We start from the raw sequence: 18430 nt of genomic DNA, 5'->3' as shown, positions 1-18430 counted from the left end.
CCACAATTTCCAATACATCCTCATTAACCACCACCCTTCAATCAATACACAGGTATCATTTGTTTAGTTTGTGGACTACCCCTGTGAGATGTTCATAAGATGTCCACTGAGTTCTTTTAGTCCGTGACTTAGATCTGTGACGGTGGTTGCTCGGGACAGAAGCAGTGTGTCACAGGGACTTTCTGGACACCAAAGCCAGCTCAGGTTGTGTCACTGCTGTATGTGCACTGCTTCTTGTGGGGTCATCCTCTGATGGTTCAGGAGGTTCCTGCTGTAGGACTTCCTATAACATGCGACTCAGATCATGCTTTACAGCAGTTTAAAGGCGTATCCATCACAATCTCCACTCCTGGTCCTTTCAGACCATAGTGTTAAATGCTGCCATCAACTCCTCCCCTTGCACCTGCTCCAGCCTGGGCTTGTCCATTGGCCAGAGTCCCACAGAGGTGTAGCTGCTCTGGCATGGCCTCATCCACGCGCCACCATCCCTTCAGAGGTCTGCCTGCTGCGTGATGGATTGACCCACAGCCACAGATGCTCCAAGGTCTGTCCGTTCTGGTGTGGACTTACCAACAGCCCGCAGCTTCTTCAGGTGTGTCCCTGCTGCAGCATGGACTTGCCACCGACACAGTTGCTTCAGGGCATGCCTGTGGTGTTACCCACAGATTGATGCTTCGAGGTGTTCTGGCATGGCCTTACCCACGGACACGGACACTGCAAGGTGTCCCTGCTGCAGCAGGGACTTCTCCATGGCCACAGGTGCTTCAGGGGCCTGCGTTCTCCCTCGTGGACTCGCCCCCAGGCCTCAGTCCCTCTGACTGGCGTTCAGTGTTTGGTCCCGGCCTGTCCAGTGCAGCAGCACAGGGAAAGCAGCCGTGCCCTGGCCCGCTGCCAGCGCAGGCTCATGGCCATAGCTGTTATCAAAACGTTCCCAGGCACAGCTAAGCAAGGCGATAAAGAACAGAGCAAAGGGCAAAAGCAAAAGCAGCCACTAACAACACTGGGCTCTTAACGTACAGGAAGGCAAGAAAGCCCCATGGCAAGCACGGGAGCCTGCCAAATTTCAGTTAATCTGCAACAGCCACAAGTTTGGTCTAATGTGCTCCGTGCTCCAGTCAAATCTGAAACCTTCAGGCCCCACGTTGGGCACCAAAAAGGACTGTGGTTTAGCCCCGGCAGGCAGCTCAGCACCACACAGCCACTCACTCCGTCTTCACAGGTGGGATGGATGGGGAGAGAATCAGAAAGGTGAATGTGTGAGAACCTGTGGCCTGAGATAACGGCGGTTCACGAGGTAAAGCAAAAGCTGTGCATGCAAGCAAAGCAAAACAAGGGATCCATTCACTGCTCCCCACCCACAGGCAGGTGTCCAGGTGCTCCCAGGAAAACAGGGCCCACCACGCTCAGCGGTTTATTGGGAAGACAAACACCATCACTCTAAATGTCCCCCCTTCCTCCTTTTTACTGCAGCTGTTATTGCTGATCACAGCACCACACGGTGTGGGGACATCCCTCTGGCCATCCTGGGCCAGCTGTCCTGGCTGTGTCCCCTCCCAGCTCCTGGGGCACCTTGTGCAGGGCAGCACAAGGAGTTGAAACGTCCTGGGCGCTGTGCGGCACTGCTCTGCAACAGCTAACACATCTGTGTGTTATCACCACTGTTTCCATTGTAAGTCCAAAGCACAACATCATGCGAGGAAGAATTTTTCTCCTCTAGGATGAAAATTATCTCAACCAAAACCATGACTCAGCCTTTGAACCAGAACTGGAGAATACACCCACCACGTGTTGTCTATTAGAGAGAACTATCTGCACCATCCTGGTTATCTTCCCTGTGTATTCTTGTCTTCCACTCCTAGGTTTCCCTATTCTGTAGGGCATATCTGTCCACGCTTTTCAGTGCCTCATGGCCTCATATCTGGCAGTGCTGACCCCATCATTACTGGCCTACTCATCTGCTGTGCAAGGACCGGGTCTGACCTCTTCCACAAAATCTGAGTGAAGCTTTTCACTTGAACGTCTAGGCAGTCAGCACTGTATGTAAGTTGATGGCTGTGTTCCTTCAGTGTTCTCACTAGTGTATGTCACAGATTAAATCCTTTTTTTCCTTCCCAACAAACCTCTCCTTCCTTCTGACAAATTTTACAAATTAACTGTTCCACACCTTTAATGTTGCTAAACCTCCACAGTTTTTTGGTATAGAAGAGCTCTCAAACATAACAATGAGAACACAAAAGATGCGAGATTTCAAGAATCATTGGCCCGATTTGCATGAAACTCATGCTTGTTTATTATCAATTCAGTGTTTAATCTAGGTACAATCTGTAATTAATGCAGGTACTTCAATTTTATTATATTTTCCCATGTTCCATCTTAATTTCATCCCATGAGTTAAATAAATCCTTACTATTGAAGCTGATAGTTGATTTTCCTTGATTTCAGCAGAGTTAATTTCTCTTAGTATCTGGTAGTTTAACAGGAATTCCCAGGTAAGACAGAGTTCATGGTAATGTATCTTAATTTCATCTTCTCTTTTCCTCCTTCCCAGTTTCACAATGCACAGTAATCTAATTCAGTTAATATTTACAATTAAACTTCTCTTTACCTTTATAAAAGCGTGTTTTAACTCTGGGTTGCAGATGGAGGTTCTTGCTTCCCTGCTTGCCTCTACAGGCCCTTAACACCTAAGATTCGAATTGATAAATATTAAAGTGATAGGAAATATTTCATTACACTGTCATCATCTGAAGTACGCTCTATTATAAGACGGTATATATTTTTTCATTTTACTACATGCAGTTGGGTTATTCACATGTGCCAGAATCAATCTGGGCGTAAGAATGAAGGTTTGTTTTGTTTGTTTGTTTTTACTTTGACTACAGTCAACAACCTAAATTAAAAGATAGTATTCTAAAAGTTAATGGTGAGTTAAATGTCCCCCCCCAAAACAGAAGTGGATTGTTTTGTCTCTTTTCCTACAAGCACAAAATGTTGCTCTTCATGCACACACACTTCATCCTGCTTGCTCACGAGACCTGCAGTGATGGCCAGCTAATTCCAATTCCTTACATGTCCTGTTCCAGAAAATCATCATGAGATTTAACGGAGCAGAAAAAAAAAATAGTATATTGACCCAACGGTGCACTGTGAAATGACATTTATTACCTTATCAAAGAAGAAAAAATAAATTCTGCTGGAAATATTGAATTCTGTCTTTACATTTGCGCTTCGTTAGGGTAAGCTGAAAGATGAAAGGCTGTCAGCTCTGGCAAGAGCTGTGCATTAAGAGTCAAAAGTTTTCTCCATAATACCACTGGCTCTTTGTTTGGCATCACCCCTACCTAATTGCACTGAAAATCCAGCCTTCCATATTATGTGGTAACTCTGTGGTGCAAACTGAAGTTTGCATTGCATGAGGCTTGAGCAGCTGCAATAGTCTGGCTGATATCATCAAGCCCAAATCCAGATTTCAAGCAATACAAGAAATTAACCCAGTGTGACCTGTAGGCATTGCCAAAGCACGAGTAGTCAGGAAAGTTCCCAGGAAGCTCCAAGTGGAGATATCTGTGTGGTGCAGTCTGGGTGATTACGCATGGTCTGAGCATCTGGACCAAGGGATTAGTTTTTCAGTGCAAGAACTTGTTTTGAACAGAAATGGTCTTACTTTCTAAGGACAAGGACAGATGATGGGGCTTCTGCCGTGATGAGATAGAAAATTACTCTCCATATCCAAGCTTGTTCAACTTCATTGCTTTCACTGTGGCCTAGCATTGTCTGTTCTACTTGCTTAGTGTTGTCATGGTCCAGAGTCTTCCTCTGAGTTTCTAGCAGTCTTCAAAAATCTGTCCTACAGGATTAGCTCTCAGTTTTCTCTCGCTCTTGCCAGTCACATGCAGCTGCATCTGCTTCTACATATCAGTTTTTCTTGTTCTGTCTGGGTTAATACATGCCTGGATGCCAGTTAATATATTAAATCCTGTAGTTCAAATGATCTGTGCAGCAAAAATGGTCATTCAGGATTCAAATGTTTCAGCATTTAGACAGAGGAGCTTAGGAAAGGCATTTTAGGTAACTTTTTTTTTTTTTTTTTTTTCTTAAAAAGTTCAAACTTTCAAACAAAAAATATACAAAGATAAAGACATTTGGTCGCAAAGTAAAAGGTTTTGTCAGCTTGACAGTTTGCTCACCCAACCTGCAGATTGCTCCCTTCTCCACCAGGCTTCTGCACAAAGGTTGGCTTTTGATTACACGATCACGTCACTTTTTCCGTAAGGTATCAGCTTGAGAATGCGAAGGTTGCCGTGCTGATCAGCTTTCTATCATTACTCAGACTTGGCACCTCCTAGCTTTGGCTGCTGGACTTGGGGCAATTGTTAATTAACATGCAAGAACGTGCAGTCATCCCTCAGGTTGTGTGTAACTCCTTTGTGGCCCTCATTTACGAATGCCCCTCCAACCTGGCACAGCAGAGCAATGCTGGGAGGCAGTGAGAGTGTTTGAATGCTAGAGCTGCTACAGGTGGGAGAGGCATCCCAGAGGATTTGTGACACCCTGGTCCTCGAGATTCCTCCTTCCTAACAGGTTGGATGTTAGGAAGAACTTCTTTACTGAAAGGGTTGTTAGACATTGGAACAGGCTGCCCAGGGAAGTGGTGGAGTCACCATCCCTGGTAGTCTTCAAAAGATGTTTAGATGTAGAGCTTAGGGATATGGTTTAGTGGGGACTGTTAGCGTTAGGTCAGAGGTTGGACTCGATGATCTGGAGGTCTCTTCCAACCTAGAAATTCTGTGATTCTGTGAGATACAGTCTGTGTTCTGGGAGCTCCCAGAGCCTCCCGCGTGCAGTCAGGCTGCAGCTGCAGTTGCGATGTGCTGCAGTGACACGGGGAGGTGGGAGATAGGGTAACCTCTGGAAAGCCTATTTTTGCCTCTCAGGACATTTTACTTCCTCAAAGGAAATACAATGTGAACAATATGCAAAGCATCGACTTGTTGGTTTTAGCTCCTCGTACTGTGCTTGGCGGGAGGGTACAGTGTAAGCTTTTCACTCTGAGCTGGTATTCAGTGGGGACGGAGCCACGATCACTGTATTTAATTTCTTCTGCAGTTGAGAATGCCATTAAGCTTTCCTTGGAAAGGGACGGGACTCAGTTTGCCAGACCCTCACTATCTCTCACTCCTGTAATTTCAGATGCTGGAACCAGGGCTGCGCAACTGTTGCTCTGCAGGACGTATTTCCAAACACCAGCCGATCTGAGGGGGGCAGAGAGGGTCTTTTTCTGTTTTTGAACTTACCTAATTGTGGCTTTTCCCATGTACCTTATTTCTGTAATCCTGAAGTGGATTAAACAGTCCAGATGAAAAATGCAGCTTTATATAAAACATTTTTCGGTCCCTTCTTAGTATGTTTATATTGCAGCTTGGCTAAAGCTCATTGAATTATTTCCAATAACCCAAAGACTGTTTAAAAACTGCTGTCCATGTGTTTCTTTTCATCATTGTTTGAATGGTCTTTTTTCAATTCCACAGACCTTGTTCACTTCTGACATTTCATTAAACTGTTAGAGGAAGTTGAGATTAGTCAGGTCATTTCAAATCAACACAACAGAGTCATTCAGCTGCAATATGAGGGGAGAAGAAATGCCTACACATTCGAGTTCCAGGCTAGATACTAAATGCCACACAAAACGGAGACATTGTCCCTGCTTCCCAGCAAGCTCCATCTCTTAGAGGAAAATGAGGCTGTATTACAAAATTACTGCAGGGGGGTCAAATTACAGGACAGTTACAGGAGCAGAGAGGAAGCTGTTTTGCACTGAAACTTGTTTTTTTGATTTCTTCAGTGAATATCTGGTTGTCTGCATACAGATGTGCAATAAGAGCCTAGATGCACATTGTCAGGTGGACATAAGCAAGCTCAGGGAGGTCCCTCCACCTTCCAGTGTAAGACCTGAAGCATTCAGGGCTGGTGCAGGGTGACTGAAGCTTTGAAGATGACTCCTGCTACCTCATGCTGGCACTGAGCGTCTGGGATTTGGCAGAGGTGTTCACGGGGCACGTCTTCATCCTGGACTGCAACACTCTGCACCAGCTGAATGCTGGATCTCGCTTATCCTGCCTGCTGTCATTTAGCTGGAGAGGCAGAAGTTGCATCACTAATTTCCTCCTCTATTATGGAAATATGGCTGCTATTTATGGGTGCAGCCCCATTAACAACACTGGGCAAAAGATCAGATCCTGCCCCTCTGAAAGTTACCGTGAGCCATTTACTCTTGCTTAGGAAACTGCTGTCTTCTTCCTGAAACTAGTTTTATTGAGCTCTTGAAATCACGTCTTTATGGTTCCAGCAAATTCCTAACTAGTTTTTCAGTGGTGTTTCAAGTTTAAACGTTATCTTGTCTCCTCTTGATAAGTGAGGAGAGTGAGAGGGTGAAGAGTAAGCTCTGTTAGCCAAACTCCATCTAGTTGTGATTTCTTCTCTGAAACATTAGCTAGGATATTGAAGATGTAAAAAAAAAACAAAACAAAACAAAACAAAACAAAACAAAACAAACAAAAAAAAAACTATATTCTTAATACTGGGGGAGGGTATTTTTTTTAATTCTGTTTTATTATTTTTTTTTCATTTATTGAATTAATTGAATTGAACTAATTGTTCAGTTACCAGTTGAACTAGTTGGTGTCTGGCCTGAAACAATATTTCAACTAGTTTCATCCATGAAAAGTGAGTTGCAACTGTGTGTACTGTTTCTGCCCCAACAGAAGAAGGCAAGTTGAGTTAAAGGCAGGAGAAGACAGTCTTTGCACTTGGAGTGCACTTGTTTATAACACAGACAAGCTCTTCCTTTCTGCAGGTGGCAGTTACCTCAGCATAGCGATTGCATTAAATGATAGGCCAGATCTCCAGAAATAAACTCTTACCTACAAGGTGCACAGTATTTCATGCCCTTCCTGTACATTTTTGTAGATAACTCAGGTGCCCCAACGAGCCCCTTTCAGTCAGGTTTGTTCACCTGATTTGCACCTTGGCAATAAATTGCCATTTAGTGGCATCAAAGGAGGATGTATGTGACCACAGGCTCCCACGCCTTCCCTGGGAGTTTATGGGACTGTCCCAGTTCTTTCCACTGTGAAATCTGCCCTCGATCCCCATCCGCTCTGGAATGTCTATACTTACCTCCCAAGCCAAAATGCAAGAAAAATTCAGCCGTTGAGTAAACTTGTTAAAAACCTGGCTTCTATGGTTTTATTGTGAAGGCAGTGTACCGTTTTCTTTAGCACATGACTGAGTCTTTTACCTTCATCCTGTGTGTTTATACAGAGAAAATCACGCCATTGGACAGCAGAATGTTTTAATATTGCATGTACTTCACAGTGAACCCTGCCTAAAGCAGGTCTCTAAAAAATTAATCTGATAAAATGATCTTCTGTGCTGAATCAGGAACAGAAACATGTCAACCCCACTTTATACAGTATGTGAAATGTCTGGAAAAAATTCGCTGGAAAGTAAGCTCCATAAGAAAGTCAACTACAAAAGAGAAGCTTTAGAAGTCATCAAAATGCACATAAACAAAATTTTCTGGCAAAGACAGCCTGGACCTCTGGCTTATTTGGGCCTGCTGCCATCAATAGGAATCTTTCCCTTTGCTTTCAATGGGCACGGATTCAGGCCTTGGAGAAATTGCTCTTGAAAAGAGTCTGGCAGTGGCAGGAAGATTCCATCAGGAAAGCAGGACTCGGCTTTCCACACAGGGAGCTGGGCGTACTTCAGCAGCTTTCATTCAGGTGCAGTCAGACCTGCAGCACAGTTTACGCGTTATATTGCAGAATGTAATATAACAGGATTACCTACAATAAAACACTGGAAAAGTGAATACCAGACTGAAACACAGAATAAGCAGGAAGCACAATCTGACATAATCTGAAATTTTTTATACCTTTTTTTTTTTTTTTTTTAATTCCTGTGCAATGACAACCCATAGGTGCAGAACCATAATACCTTTAACATACCCTCCACTGGCTGTTTAATCCCAGGATGTATCTTGCTTTTCTCTGAATCTTTGGGCAAAAATACATAAGGTCTCTGTGACTTGTGTATAGTTGCACTGTTGCTCCCCTCTGCGCTTGTTCAGTGTTAGTTATTTGTCAGCAGCATTTCTCTGCGGAGTATTTTATAGCACTTGAACCACACGGAAAGTATGCACCAAGCTGCACCCTCTACATTTGGTGAATAATCCGTTGTGTGTACATGTTGTCATGTATTTCTGGGGATGAAAAAAAACACTAAGGGTGCTCTGTCCTCTTCAGCAACACTTGTAAGGAATGGTCCGAGACCTGCAGAAGATCCTCCCTTTTCAAAGTGTTGTGTGAATTTCCATGCAGTTCCCTACCTTCATTACTGACTAGAGCCACAAACCTCAACCTAGCAGACAGCTGGAGGGGAGACTGTGAACTTTTCTGACCACATTTATTTTAAAATGTTAAGCCGAAGTATATATAAAGTCGGAGAAGACCCAGAACTGAGTTTTCTGGCTTGTATTTCCGTGTTGGCATCAGCACCTACCCATTGTATACTGCTTTTTAGAGCAACTAACCCAGTCTTGCTTAACCCACCAACAAGCAGCCCCTGATGAGAGTTTGTCTATAGCTGATGAATAGGTGTAGCAGGTACCAATTCCTCCGCCGGTGACTTGTCTACAAAGGAACCACTGAGTGTGTGACTGGAATAGAAAAAAGCTGTTTTGGGGATCTAGAGGCCTAAGCACCCCCAATCTGGTACTGACCTGTTGAGAGCGGGCACTGCTGGTAGGCCCCACACAAATAACAGGCATTTGTATGCTGCTGCTTGAACGCCCGAAGCACACATTGCTCACTTTTGCCATGAAGTTTGGCCGTGCAGGGCTGTGCCCAGCTGCACCGTGCCTGCACACTGATCTCCAGAGGTGCTCGAGAGGACGGGCGCATGGCAGCGGCCTGCCTGACAGCCTGGCGCACAGCAACAATAAAAGGCCACACTTTTAGCTCTAAGGATTTTGGTTTTATGTTATCCACCAGCTATGGTGATGTGAGTGAGCTCCAGAGGCTCATTTCCCTTTACTGGCAGTAAAAGGGGAGGGAGTATTTAAGGAGCTGGGTGTAATACAGGTACGAGCAGCGAGCAGCTGCAGCTGCCCCAGGCTATATCCAGCTCCCGGCCATTCGCACCCAGGGAGGTGCCCTGCAGCTGGCAGGTTTCCTCACTGCCAAGCCTGGTGTAACTCTGTGGATGGCTGTGCTGTTCCTCAGGGACTTTCAAAGGGGATAAAATGTGTTGTGGTGTCTTTCTGTAGCACTCCAAGGCTGTAGAAGAGATAATAGGAGATGGATGTAAAAATGGCATCTAATGGCAAAAGCTTCTTCAGGATGTGTGGAGTTCCACCCCAAAAAACTAAAGAGGTAGACAGAGGGAGCATTGTGTGATTGCTTCCATCTTCTTACCATTCACAGGAGTGTTAGTAAGATACTTCTGAGCTCCACCAAGCTCTCCCTTCAGCCAGATACTCAGAAGCAATCAGCCAGATATCCCAAAGAAAGCCTACTCCATTGAGCCAGATTAGCACTATAAAGCTGTAAGTGAATGATCGATCTCAGCCCAGGAATGCTGAATGTCTTCAAAAAACTGCACAAGTGAGGCAGTCACACATGCAAATCCACCGGTGTGCTCTGCAGCTGATGCAAGAGCCTACGTGGTCTAAATGTCACATCGTCAACTGCAAACCTTGTGAAACAAACGGAGCACATTATTTACAAAGCTGTAAGCAATACGGGGTGGAAAGTCATTCTTAACGTCTTATTTCTATGCTTTTAAATGTTTGCTTCCTCAACCATATGTATTTTTGTTTGCTAATATTAAATGAGTCTCTCCTGGGGGAGAAAGATTCTGTGTCCAGGCCTTCCTCACAGCCCTAAGGTCAGCAGAGTATTAAATGAACTGAAACAGTTTGAACTTCATGGACTTTTTTTCTGCTGCAAGACAACTATTACAGAAATGGCATTTAAGAGTGTTCCTTTTTTGACTTTAAGAGTTTTGGAGTAGGCCTCCTTTTTCGGCTTCAAGATGACCAAATAGTTCCAGTAATTCCTGATCTCCCTGCCAGTTTATTATTAGTGCAATTGGCTACAAACCAGCTGACTGATGTCAGTCTCATAATAAAGAATGACAAAGCTAGACAAGGGTCTCATGAGAAATTGGAGGAGGAGGATCAAACGCAATTGTAAATCCATGTAAAAGACTACAAGGTCTCTGGCAAACGTTTCACTGCTTTTTATAGCGATACTTATTCAACAGGTTTTCTTTCTTTCCCTTTCTTGGGTGTGTGCATGTTGCATTGTTCTCTGGTGTTTTTTTCTTTCTTTTCACTTTTTTTTTTTTTTTTTTTCACTTGTCATGTAATGGAGTACATGAACATTCCCAATTAATGTGAGTACACAACACTTTATTTAATATGACTCATTAATATATTCCACAAGGTAAAGCATCCCTAATTATTTGCTGTGCTGCCAACCGCAGTCTTAGGTTTGCATCTTGCTGTTACACAAATGAATCTTAATTGTGAAGAAAAAACATGTTTTCCAAAGCTGCAGCAGCATTTTTTCCAGCTATTGTATGCACTGGAATCTGTCTGCACACACCCAGAGATCTCCAGACATCAGGAAGGCTTATGGATCCTGTCAGCTGCAGAACCAGAAACTAACTGGTAGCATGAGAGCCACCCGTGGGCTTCCCTCGTCTTTCAGCAGCCCTGTTCTTGACTTATTTTTACAACTAAATGTTTCTAAGAGTGGTGTCATAAAATGGACATTGGAAAAAAAAAAAAAAAGACAACTGTGAGATGTCTCTCTGGATTGTTTCAGAGAGCACTGAAGCAGATAATAAACTTCTTAGCACTACGTTCAAAAAGACACCAGATTCAGGCTGCTGTTCATTACAATGTCTAATTTTTACTGTCCTGCCATTCAGGAGAGGTTCTTGGAAGGAGAGTTGTATCCCCAAGAGCAAGATTTGTGGAAACCATCATTGCTGAAAAATGAATTGTGACCTCGCCAGCAAGACTGCTGTAGGGAAGGAAATGCTGTAGGAAGGGAGTTATTCACCTTACTGCGAGCTGCAGGGACATGGCATGTCATTCTTATTACAGCCAAGAAAAGCTGCTGTGTTTGCCATATTTACTTCTAGAGTCCATCTGAGGACCAAGCTGTACTTATCTGAGCTGTCTCTGGGATCCAGTAGAGCATAATTGCAAATCAGTACATCTCTACAAGAGACATCTGGACTTCTGCATTCAAAAAAACTGTTTTGACGAAAACTTGAGTCTCAACAATTGTTTTCATCTCATTTTCCATTGCCTGAACTCTATCTTTACTGTCATCTGTGCTACTCTGCTGGTGATAAAAAGTTTCCAGCCCTTGGGCCATACGAATATGCAAAGCATTCCAGCAAATTCAAATACCAACTTGCCTCAGTGCAAATCTACAAAGGTGGTTTTCCAGCACACATTAGGCAACACCTAACCCTTAAAAATTCACTCTATTTCAGCAGACAAGTAACATGCTCTGGGAAAAATTCAAACATGACTCCTTAAGACCAGACTATCAATTCAATTAAATTGCCTTTAGGATATAATTTCTTATTTCCAGATTATCACGTGGTATAAAGCAGACAGATTTACAGAGGGCAGAAGTTTTGCTAGGAAGGGATGTAGAGCCTCAGGATCTCTTTCTTTCAAGGAAACTACCAGTACATTAACAGAAAAGAAAAAGAAAGGAAAAGGGAAAGGGGAAAGGGAAAAGGGTGAAAGGGAGAAAGGGAGAAAGGGGGGAAGGGGGAAAAGAGGAAAAGGAGAAAAAAGGGAAGGGAAGGGAAGGGAAGGGAAGGGAAGGGAAGGGAAGGGAAGGGAAGGGAAGGGAAGGGAAGGGAAGGGAAGGGAAGGGAAGGGAAGGGAAGGGAAGGGAAGGGAAGGGAAGGGAAGGGAAGGGAAGGGAAGGGAAGGGAAGGGAAGGGAAGGGAAGGGAAGGGAAGGGAAGGGAAGGGAAGGGAAGGGAAGGGAAGGGAAGGGAAGGGAAGGGAAGGGAAGGGAAGGGAAGGGAAGGGAAGGGAAGGGAAGGGAAGGGAAGGGAAGGGAAGGGAAGGGAAGGGAAGGGAAGGGAAGGGAAGGGAAGGATATTCTTTCCTTATTTCTGTGACGGCATCTAATACATAGAGAAAGGCCCATATTTTGGATTGTTGTCTGATGTCTTTGTGCACTTTCAACAGATTTGGATACGATTGTTTCAGTTGAAGCTGAATGCTGTTAATACTTTATTAGTGACCCACCCTCTACTTCATTTCCAAGCTGTACTGAACTTCTCACAGACAGGTCAATAATTCCCAGAGGCCGAAATGCTGCTCTCTTATTAGCAGTAAAACTCAGTGTAGAAAGAAGAGGGAAACGGAGAAATTCCCATGGAAGACTATTGCAGGGTTTGTGGAGTAAGCAAGTTACCTTGCTCCTGGCATCTCGGAATCCCTTTGTGTCTGTATGGGTAAGGCCAGTGCCAATACTTTTAATTTTCTCTCGTTTACCATCCTCCCACCACACCCCATGGTTCCCTGTGCCTCCGAGGTCCAGGCAAACTGTGTGAGGAGGATCTGATCCACAGGAAAGGTCACGTAGCATTAGGACATAATACGTTTGCATCAGGTACTTCAAAAAAAGGAGAAAACATCCATAGAGTAATTCTCCCTCCCAGCTTCCTGTTCTCTTTATGTAACTTAAGAGCCCAGCTCCCCAGAACAATGCTAAATGTTAACTCAAGTGAAAATTACCATAGCCAACTGGACGGGCACAGCGATGCTGAAGGTAGCTACCCATCTCTGTATGTGGTCATCAGGCTAGTGATGAATGAGTCCCCACTGTCTGCAAGTCGATGCTAATGACTAAGAAGGAATTAGGACATTTGTTTTACATCTATTCGTACCAACAGAAGCTCCAGCAGCACAGTGGTCGCCTAACTGAGCTGGGGCATTGGTTCAATACTGACTCAGAGGGAAGCATGCCAGCAGCACCACTGAATGTGCATTACATATAATATAGTAGGAAATTTGGACAGCAACTCGTTATAAGACTGTTTTGGAAATGCATGAGTCACCGTGTTTCTGGAATCCAAACCTTTCTCAGCATGTTTTTGTTCTAGATACTCTCTCATGCCTTTAGAGAAAGCCTGAAGGACCGATGCTGAGTTAGTTTACCCAGGATCTTCATATAGGAACACTGTAATCTGTCTGTGTCATCTTTCTTCCTGTTTCCATAAAAACAGAAAGCAATGCACAGCTTTCTTCCACTGTGAAATATTATTCAGAATGCTTTTGTAATTGACACTAATCTCCTTCTTTAGAGTAATCCATTGAGCCTTTCACCTCGGCTCTTGTCTCCTCTGATTGTTTTCAGATGGGGTTCCTCCACGTCTTCTGACTTCCATGCATACAGCATTCCCTCACCCTCTTATTTCTAAATGTTTCTTACAGGACCAAACACTAACAACACCGATAAAATCACATATATGCTCTTCATTAACTAAACATGCCAGGGGATGCCTCTGTATTTCTTTTGCTTACTTTCTCCTCCTGCTGACAGCTTTGTTATGGTCTCCAGAGCTGCACCCCCAACTCTGCAGGCTTAGGATCTATGTAGTTTTGAGCTGCACTGATGACAGAAGGTCTCTCCTACATGGTAATTTCTCTACAACACCTTGGCTTTATTTTTCTGCTACTCAGCCTAAAATCTAGCTCTGAACTGAATCACAATTAAAATAGTTTGATTTAATCTGATAAATACAGGTATGTGTGCACACATGTTTTATGAGATTCAAATACAGATGTGTTCCAAATGTTCAAGCTACGAGAAAAGTCAACAACGTGTTTCGGCTAGAAACAGGCTGCAGAGCAGGGTGAGGCTTCCCATGCTGCGAGGAACTGTGTGTGTCGGTTTGAGCATTTCAGCAAACAAGTCTCAGCAATGAGTAAAATTAAAGAAATCAATAGAGGAAAGGTCAGGACTGGAGACTTAGAGCCCTCTCAGGTATCCGTCGTGATTCATGTTCTTGAAGTCTTAGATTCCTATCAGACTTTTTGGGTGCTGGCACGTAGGCACATTGGCAATGTCTGTGTGACCAGTTGTGATCTGGCCCTGCAGGCAGCTGGAGTCACTCCTGGAGTCAGAGAGTGCTCAGCACCTGCCTCGCACATCAGGACCATGCAAAAAGGAGGAGTTCTCCAGCCCCTGTCAGCTTTTGATCCTTGTCTCTCAGGAACAGCCAGAGCAGGCAAACCTCTCCCTTGAAAGAGAACCAGGAAGCAGGTGGATTATGCACTGCACACCTCTGGCAGTAAAAGCACTCAGCTGGGAGGTGGGAAAGAGGGGAAGCTGAATTCCCCCTTCTTTTCCACAGCAACTGGAGGAGCAGACTTTTAGCAAAAGCTCTGATCTCTCAGAGATTTTCTTACTCAGCAGCCCCACAGAACCACTTCTTTCAATTATCGTAAAATGTGATTAAGCCAAGCGGGTTCTTTACCACGCCGAGCTGATCTCTCATTTATAAACAGTTCTTAATTTATTTTACTTTTAAATTTTATAAATCTAGTTAATCTTTTAAAGCAAGGATAGCACAAGATGCTGGATAGAAAACAAGCCTATACTTAGCAGACGTAATCCTACAACTGCATTGCATCACACAGGCATCACTTCACCGGAGTCTAACACACTGTGTCGGTGTGTATTTATCTGGCCATACCGTGTCCCCTCCCACTTTCATGTATAGCTTTCCTTTTAGCTTTTATTCTAGAAGCAGAATAACGCAGGGGTGAAATGCCACTGCATTGGTTTGCTGTATTGATTTGTGGTTAGCAGGTTTTTTAAGATTTCAGGTGGCTGGGCAATAAAAAGCAGGTTCAGTCCTGGGTACTTTTGCCAACCTGCGGCAGCCGCTGCAGTATATGTTTATTTACCACACGCTTCATGGGTCCTTAAGCAAAACAAAGGCCAGGTTCATAACAAATGACTGCAGCACCTACCCTCTTGCCAAGTGCTGAGTCTGAGATGGGATACTCCCCAGTGGCCTATTTTTAGCAACAGTGTGCCCTTTTTATGCTTTTAATTGCCTCAGTCATACCAAGTACGCATGCAGCGAGCCAGATTTTGCCCTATTGATTTGGGTAAAGGTTCTACAAGCAGGCTGTCCTGCTTTTGCTTTTGTTTCCAGATATCCAGTACTGCACAAGATAGCTACCACACTGGCTTATGCTTGCAGGATCTGCACCATTTATGTGTAAGAAGCTATTTACAGGAGGAACCACCCCAGCTGTTTATTGCTGATGTGCCTTAGTGGATCTTATCTGAAATAATTTGAACTTACATCTGAAATCTAGCAGTTGTGATCTTCCTAATTATGACTGAAAAACAAAACAAAACAAAACAACAAAAAAAAAAAACCACTCCTATCTAAGCCAAAAAACAGATTATTACTGGTGAATTTTATAATAATAAGAACTGTGTTAGAGAAAGGAACGAAGTAAATCTGTGCCATAAACCCATACCCGTGGCAGCGGTATCTGAGCCCCTTGCCCTTTCTGTGAGGTTTGCCTCCACAACACCCACCCGCAGCGCAGCAGCGTTATCGTCCCCACCTGGCAGGAGGGAACAGAGGCGTGTGGTGTACGCAGGCTCACGGCTGGTCCTCCTGCTCCAGCCCCAGCTCCCTGAAAGCCCATACCACCTGCTTGTTGACTCACACACTGACGCAAGCCAGTGTGTGCACCAGGAAGGGAAACTTGAACACACTGCAAAGCTTTTTGGGCTTGCTTGCAAATGAACCCCTCCCTCCTCGACACCACCACTTCCAGCCCCTGGCATTGCACATCCAAGACCTCATCCTGACATGGCCAAAAAACCACAGCCATAGCTGGAGAGACGTAAGCAGTGGGCTCCCTAGAAATCTCAGGGAGTGCTTACACCTTAACGACACTCATTTTCCCCACTTTGGGCTGACATAAAGCACAGCAAAGACCAGAATTATCCACTAGTCTTGAGTAATGAGGTGGATAGACCTGGGGCATAATCCCATCTTTTCTTCTTTTTTTTTTTTTTTTTTTTTTTTTTTCCACAACATTTGTAGGTATGAATTTCTTTAGCAAAATGTCTCTGTTCCCTTCTGAACACATTCAAAGGCTGAAAAGTTAAAATAACATCGGGTGGTTTTAGTGCAGTACACCACACATTGTTTCTATCATGTGAGAGTTGCTTAACTGCAGTGCAGTTCAGCAGCACAATTTATTACAAACCTTGGAAGTCATTTCAGGAGCCCAAGGACCTCGTGGACCTTGGACCAAGTTTCAGCAGACTGCTCAGTTGTGCAGTCACAAGGCAGATGTCTGGAAGCGTGTTCTTGCACATTTATCTGCTAATGCAAACGTCCCAGTGCTAGTATTAACACTCGAGAGCGTTATGTGGATTTGAAACAATCCCTGGAAGAGTTGGGTCCCATAAAAGTTACTCTGACAGATATAATCCTTCTCCTCACTTTTGCCAAGTGCTTGCTCTGGCAGGAGCCAGAGCACATCAGGCAAGACTCCTGCCTGCTTCCAGTGCTTCTGGTGCTCCAGACACTACAGCATCCCTGCCCAGTGCTGACTTCACTCTTATTTTCACAGCTATTATTCTCATTGGGAAAGAAGCACAATGTCGAAAGATAAACCAGGCGATAAGAGGATATTTGTATGCTTTCATCTGCGCTGATTACTCATACAGGACAGGTTCATTCCTTGTGTCTCCCAGGATGAGTGCCTCTAGGAGAACAGCAGGAAAATTAAGGCTCTTTGTGCTGCTGTGGAAAATAATACTTTCTTTCTCTCACCCTGCTCTGTGAGGTCTTTGAGGCAATGGCTGCGAGTGTGCACAGCACACAGCACAATTGGCTCCAATCTCACTGGGGCCTCTCGGTATTAGTGCAATAAAAGTAAATACCAAGCGGTCAGGGCTTAATTATAATCTGGACATTCTGTACTCTGGCAATAGATTACAGGAGCCATCGACTTGTACCTCAAGGCACTGAATCCACCGCTGGCAGAGGGATGGATCCATGTAAAGGGACAAGACAGCAAAGTGAAATCCCACGTTTCCTGCCCTGCGTGTAGGACGCAAGCAAAGAGGAAGTGATTTCAGTAACTGAGCTCTTTGCATGTGGGAAAAACTCCAGCTGTGGTTTTTTGTGTTGAACTCTGACAACTGTTTCAAGGAGTTAAGTACTATTTTATAGAAGATGGAGAGGCAAAAGCTTTCATTAGATAATGATTGCATTAAGACCCAAATCCTCACATAATTCTTTGAAGAGGAATGCTAAATAATAAATGTTACAATTATCTGTTGATTTATTCTCCCCTACCCTTAATTTTGTTTTGAGCAGGAACTGCTCCTGATTATGTTCTGTGGAGAATAATTCAGAGATGCAAGAAACAAACATGTTCAACAATTGATACTGAAGCGGGTTTCTTTTTGCTTTACTTGATTCTGCCAGCTTGAGGTTTTTGGTGACATTTTGCCTATTGTTATTTCACTTTCAAAGCCCCCTTGTAATTTATTCTTGTAGTTGCAATTATTAATGTTTGCTAGGCTATTGTAATTGCATTATATTAGTGCAGGGAGATGTGCCAAACGCTGAATTTTATTTATTGTATCTATAATGTCTTAAGAAAACAACAACAATGAAATGTTATGAACTAATGAATAAATTCCTTTGGTTCTATAAGACTAGGAAAAAAAAAAACAAACATACACAGATTTGTGGATCTCAAAGAAAAACAACACTGACAACTGTAACTGCACAATACCATTACTAGAAATGTTGCAAAAGGCCCCCGGCAGACATATTTCCATAGCCATCCTGGTTATATTAACTTTGTCTTAGTTCTGGAGTGTAGTTTTGCATGACTGTGAGTTACGAGCATTGCGGTAACATCTGCAGGCACAATCTGTCGTGTTAGGTAACCTACACAGTCAGGGACCGCTGCCGTTTGGAAGGCTTTCCAACAAAAATAAGCAGGACGTGTAGAACTGGAGGGGCAGCAGTCAGGCTGATCAGCCACCTAGCAGGAGTAAAACAACTGGGCCAGGAAAAAAGCTCAGCTCTGCTCCTCCCTGCATCTGTCTACTTTTGTCTCTTCTGCGCTGTTCCAAGCCATTTCGGACTGGTAAGGGACTGGGATTGCTGCCTGATTTAACATCCAGGGTAAAAGAGGTGGGGCTGTTGTGGCCAAGCAGGGGTGAGCAGCAGGAGCAGATGCTTCAGCGCGTGCACTCCAAATGCACAGCTTTGGTCAGCCAGTGAAGCACGTGAAGAGGTACCTGGAAGAGGTACAATGA

The sequence above is a fragment of the Aythya fuligula genome, chromosome Z (genome assembly GCF_009819795.1).
Source record: "Aythya fuligula isolate bAytFul2 chromosome Z, bAytFul2.pri, whole genome shotgun sequence".
Classification (NCBI taxonomy): Eukaryota; Metazoa; Chordata; class Aves; order Anseriformes; family Anatidae; genus Aythya; species Aythya fuligula.
The sequence above is the reverse complement of the archived record's forward strand: the minus strand, read 5'-3'. Positions refer to the sequence as shown.